This window comes from Hevea brasiliensis, chromosome 14 (assembly GCF_030052815.1).
Source record: "Hevea brasiliensis isolate MT/VB/25A 57/8 chromosome 14, ASM3005281v1, whole genome shotgun sequence".
Lineage (NCBI taxonomy): Eukaryota > Viridiplantae > Streptophyta > Magnoliopsida > Malpighiales > Euphorbiaceae > Hevea > Hevea brasiliensis.
The window spans coordinates 31,476,953-31,483,207 of record NC_079506.1 but is presented as its reverse complement, the minus strand read 5'-3'; the positions used below and the strand labels follow the sequence as shown (position 1 = coordinate 31,483,207).

The 6,255-nt window shown below is 30.2% G+C and overlaps 1 pseudogene; it reads left to right on the top strand.

Moving 5' to 3' along the window:
* Positions 1–937: 937 nt before the first annotated feature.
* LOC110652769 (probable disease resistance protein At4g27220) lies at positions 938–5,133 on the top strand (annotated as a pseudogene).
* Positions 5,134–6,255: the final 1,122 nt, after the last annotated feature.

Sequence of the window (6,255 nt, the reverse complement as noted above, 5' to 3'; positions counted from 1 at the left end):
CTTCTTGCTTACATAAGGGAGAAAAAAAGAAAGAAAGCGACGTGATTTTTGGATAACTTTGAAGGAGAAAGTGGCTCACTTTTTCTAAGTATAAAGACAAAAAAATCTTTACGGTGTCTGTCTTTCTTAAAAAAAATTATATTTAAAAAAAATAAATTAATAAAAAAATAAGAAAATGTAATGTATATATATTTTTAATATTTAAAAAGATATAAATGAGATATTGATTTAAGGGTGTGTATAAATAAAAATATTTATGATTTATAATTTTTTTTATCTCTATTTGTATTTTAATTTAGAATATAAGAAAAATTAAAATTTAAAAAATAAGAGAGGATAAGACATACTTTTATTCTTTATTAACTCAACTCTTTTTAAATATAGATAAAATAATTATTTACCCATCTTATTTATCCCTCCCTCACTCTCATTTAAAAATACCCTTAAAAATTTAATTACATACTAAACCTACTTTTTAAGAAAATCTAAAATTAATTGTGGCTAAAAAGCATGTTACGCATTCAAAATTTTATATACTTTTAAAATTCTAATCACAACTTTTTTAATAATTACTTTGATTAAGTCTAATCACATATATTTTTAATTTTTTAATATTATTTTATTGTTTATTTTTATATATTGACCAAAAAAGAAAAAAATTTAAATCCGCCACTAGCAAGGACGCGAAGGTGTTCTGATTGTTGGTTCAGCTGCAACTGTGCTTTCTTCCTGCTCCTATTGCCTACATATTCACCCATTAATTCAGGTACATGATGACGCTTTTTCTTGCTATTTTTTCCCTTTCGTTTCATTTCTGGTATTATCTTTGGAGTGGTGTTATTCTAATTTATAATAAAACCAATCTTGTAATTTTTTTTTTTTTAATAGATTCATTCTACCAAAGATTACACAATACAAAGACTATAAAGAATTACAAGAGAGCTCAAAAATATATACTATGAACCTGCTCTAATTTAGCTTGAAATCTCCAATACAAAATATAGATCAAATCTGTAAACTCTAATCGTCGCTGGAGATTGAAGGAGCAAGTCTCTTACATTCCTCTATTTGAATATTTGCTGAACATATTTGTTTTGTACTTTACTATTTTATATAATATAATTTCGTTTTTGTTTTAGGATGGATCTGCTGGGAAAAGCCATAGAAATAGCTAGTTCGATCGCGAATTATACTTTAAACTTTGAGGAGAAAAAGCAAGTCCTCAAAAGAAAGTTGGAACAACTGGAAAGCATGGAAATTGATGTAATCAAAGAACTAGAAAATGCGGAGTCCAGGACTAGCAAGAAACGGAAGAATGAAGTTGCAATTTGGCTGAATAATGTCGGAAGGGTGAAAAATGACATTGAGACCATGAAACAAGAAGCAGGACCAGGTCTTCAGAGAATACTGTTTGGAAAGCTTGTAGAGGAAAAGACTGAAGAAGTATGACAGCTTATTGATCAAAGAGGTAGGTTTCAAGGAGGGCTTCTAGTTGATGTGCAACAGTGTAGGGGAGATGCATTGTTAGCCCCAGAAGCAGTGGCCAAGCATTTCAAATAAATTTTAATAAGATTCAGGAATTTTTAATGATGGATGATGTCCTGCCATTGGCATTTTGGGGATGGGAGGAGTGGGTAAAACCACACTGCTAACTCATATTCATAACGTGTCTCTCCAAGTTTGGAATACGTTTACTGGGTTACTGTATCGCAAGACTTTAGCATATATAAATTGCAGAATTCAATTGCTAAAACTATCGGTGTTGATCTTTCCAGGAAAGATGATTAGAAGAAACGAGCAGCAAAGTTGTCAAAAGAGTTCTGTCAGAAACAAGAATTTGTTCTCATTCTGGATGATTTCTGGAAACATTTTCCTCTAGAGAAAGTGGGAATAGTTGTTAGAATGAAAGGATGCAATTTGATTCTTACAACTCGTTCATTAGATGTTTGTCGAGGGATGGGTTGCCAAAAGACCATAAAAGTTGTGTCTCTTTCCAAATTTGAAGCTTGGCAATTGTTCCAGGATAAGCTAGAGAGACCATTATCCCCAGATCTTATGGAGATTGCAAAATCTATTGCAAGGGAATGTGCTGGTTTGCCTCTTGGAATTATAACAATAGCTGCATCCATGAGAGGAGCGGATGACATTTGCGAGTGGAGGAATGCCTTAAGAGAATTGCAAGAATCACAAGCTAGAGAAGGTGATACGGAAAATGAGGTGTTCCAGGTATTGAAATTCAGTTATAATCGCTCGACTAATTCAGCATTGCAACAATGCTTCTTATATAATGGATTATATCCAGAAGATCATAATATAGATAGGGAGGAGGTAATAGAGTATTTGATTGATGAAGGAATAATCAAAGGAGAAAGCAGGCAAGCAAAATTTGATGAGGGCCATACCATGCTGAACACACTTGTAAAGGTTTGCCTATTAGAAAGTAATTCGCATGTTAATTGTAGTAATGGATATGTGAGGATGCATGACTTGCTTAGGGATATGGCAATCCAAATAATGGAAGTGGATCCACAGGTATTTGTTAAAGCTGGTAAAGAGTTGGTTGAAATGCCGGAGTGGAGGAATTGGCCAAAGGATCTTGTGAGAATTTCTCTAATGTATAATGATATACCGGTGATTTCTTCTGGCTTTTCACCAATTTCCCAAACTTTCAACCCTGTTGTTGTCTCACAATAAGAATTTAAGATTGATTGAATATTCTTTCTTCGAGCAATTGCATGAGCTCAAAGTGCTTGATCTTTCAAAAACAGATATTAAAGAATTGCCCGGCTCCATCTCATATTTGGTGAATCTAAGTGCATTATTGCTCAGATATTGTGTGCGGCTAAGGTTCTTACCATCATTAGCCCAACTTAGGGCGTTGAAGAAGTTGGATCTTTATGGGTCAGAAGTTGAAGAATTGCCTCAAGGGATAGAATGTCTGTCCAATCTCAGTTATTTGGATCTCCGTCATACAAATATAGAGGAGTTACAACCAGGGATATTAGCAAAATTTTCCCATATGCAATTCCTCATTCTTCCATTATTCACAGTTAAAGGAGAGGAGGTAGCACCTTTGAGGAAGTTGGAGACTTTGAAATGCCATTTCTACGATGTTGGTGAGTTCAACACATATTGGACTTCAACAAGTGCGCCAAATCTAAGCTTATACCAGCTTTCTGTTGGACAAAGCAAGCCCATATTGTACGGATCATCACAATTTATCCCAAAAGACGTGAAAGCTGTTTCTTTTTGCGAGTGCAGTGTCGGCGATGGAGAAAATGCCCCGCATATCCCAAAAGATGTCCAATACCTGCACTTTGAACGCTGCGACTTCCAAGGAAGCATCTTATGCTTGAAGAATGTAACTGAGCTCAAGTGCTTAGTAATTTCTTGTAGTTATGGGATAGAATGTTTGCTTTCGTTGTCCTCCTGCTCCACACCGTTGTCACCATCTCAATATACCTTTTCCCTCCTTAAAACATTTGCAATACATTTTTGCACCGGTATAAAGAAGCTGTTCCCCCCTGGAGTGCTGGCAAACTTTCAAAACCTGGAAGTTATTTCTGTTGAACATTGTGTAAATGTGGAGGTTTTGATAGCTACGGATGAAGAACAAGAAACCCATAATAGCAGTGGCGGCAATGCTCTATTCATTCTCCCAAAATTACAGCATTTTGAATCTGTAAATTTGCCACAACTGAAGACCATTTGTGGCGGAAAATTGGTTTGCAACTCCCTCAAAGAAATTTCGGTAGTCTATTGTCCGAAGCTAAAGCAGATGTCGCTCTCTCTGATCTCGCTGGTCAATGGCCAACCGTTTCCTATCCCTTCTCTTCACAAAATCACGTTATACTCAAGGGAATTGTGGGAGTCCATTGAGTTTGAACATCCTCACGCCAAGAATGTACTCTTACCCTTTGTCACTTTTCTGGGTTGCTTTTATGAACTGGAGCTGTTCGATGAAATGCGTAGCAGGTAGGTTTGACTGATTCATCCTCACTCTTTATTTCGTTTATAATTGTAGAATTTTACTATTATAATTCTGCCCTTTTCTTCTTTTGCTATTATATGTTTTCTTCTTCCACTCTACTTTGTATCTATTTTATTTCTTACTTGCATCGTAGTATTGTCAATTGGCCAATAATTCCACTTTATATCATGTAGGTCTTTTTGTATCATTCATATGTAAAGCAAAGTTCACATTACTTGAGCATACAACTATGGCAGTTTATGTATGTGGTAATTTCCTGGATGTTATCATGGCATATAAGTGGAGCATATCAATTCATATCAATTCATAGTTTCTGAATCCCATGAATCTATTGCCATTATAAACTGGTAGTAGTAGTTGGAAATTTCATGTTTTCATTGGTAATAAATGTGAGCCAAATTACCAACTTACACATATGTTCTTTGCAACTTTGTATCCATAGTCTTGCAACTTGTTGCTTGAGGATTTTATGGCATGGGGCAGGTGACTTTGTTTGTGGTGTCACAAGTGCTGGAGTGAAACTCAATTGTTGGCTCCATTTTAGCAAGGGAATTCATTACAATCTTGAAAGGAGTATGATTTCTTCTCCTTTGCACAGGGCATGTCTAAACACCCACAAGGTTTTTTTTTTTTTTTTTTTTAAGCTGTTTTTTAAAATGACTTTCATGTTTAGTTGATGGCACATTTGTATGAGTTAATTTATTCAATAATAATGGTTTTACAGATTTATCTCACCATTCCCTCGTATTCTTAGCTTTCTCTACCTGCAAGTTTCTTTCATATATTTGTTCAATTGTTTTCCTTCACTAAGATGTCCTTGCTATGACATTATATTATTTTTCAATAGGAAAATTGAGAGAATGGAAATTCAAACTTGAATCTACTAGGCAGTGACATGTTTAAGCCAGGCCAATCCAGTTAGGCCATGATTAAGGACGACAATATTGTTAATTTCTAAAAAAGTATGCCATTTTATTTACAGGCCATGAAAGTTTATGCTTAATAGAGTTAGGCCCGTTGCTGCAGCCCAACAGAATTGTAAATGATCAGTTTATTATGTAAGCCGAACAATATTGTTATCTCTTTTAGAGATTTGTAATGGATGTTTCTAATATTTTAATATATAATAACTAGTAATTTTATCTGGCGATTTATTTATTTTTTATTTTAATATATAATTTAATATTTGTTTTTATAAAATTTTATATTTCAAAATCATACTATAAAATTTTATTCTTAGTTAATTATATTAAATGCAATTAAAATTTTTATTAAAATTTTAAATAATTATATTCTTATTTAAATTAAATTTTTATTTCTAAAATAATTACTAATTATTTTTTTAATATTTTTTCATAAAAATGTAATGAAATAATATTTTTACAGTATAATTATATTTAAAAAAATATATATATTATTAGAAATAATTTATCCATAATAATTATAATAATAAATATATTAAAAATAAAATCTTAAATACTACGATAATATTTAAGAAGAAATAATAATAATAAAATGTTAAATAATTTCTTAATTTATTATGATTTACATTTTTTTTTAATTTTAAATTTATTTTTCCAATTTTGAATTTTTAATACTTTTCAGTCATTGACAAATCCTCATTGTTTAATTTTCCTATTAAATATTTTGTATTTTTAAGAAATAAAATTTATTTTTTTATATAAATCAGTTATATATCTTTTTATTATAGTCTTTTGATTTTCAAATTCTGTAATTTTATTAAAATTTTATTTGTTAAAGTATATTATATAATTATACACATAATAAAAAAAATTAAAAAAACAATTTACTATTATAAATATAATGAATTTGAAAAATAAAACATAATAAATAATTAAAAAATAATTATACAAATTTAAAAATATAAAATAATTAAATTATTGCTATAAGCAAGTTAAAAAATAAGAGATTTTAAATAAGTCATATATTTAATATTTAAGAGAAATAAAAAATAAATTTATTTTATAATATTAATAAATAAATTATTTAATAATAAGTGATATAAATATGATTAAATTTTGAATTTTAAATTTTAATAAATAATCTGTATTATATTTTAAATTAATTCATGTACACCAATTAAAGAATTAAAAAAATAAAAATAAAAATGTAAAGATTTCGGAAGAAGTAAAATAAATTATAAAAAAAGAAAATAAAGGTTTAAATTTTAAATTTATAATAATCAATATTTATACCGTGTAGATATTATTTAACAAATCATTAACCTATGTGGATTAAAAAAT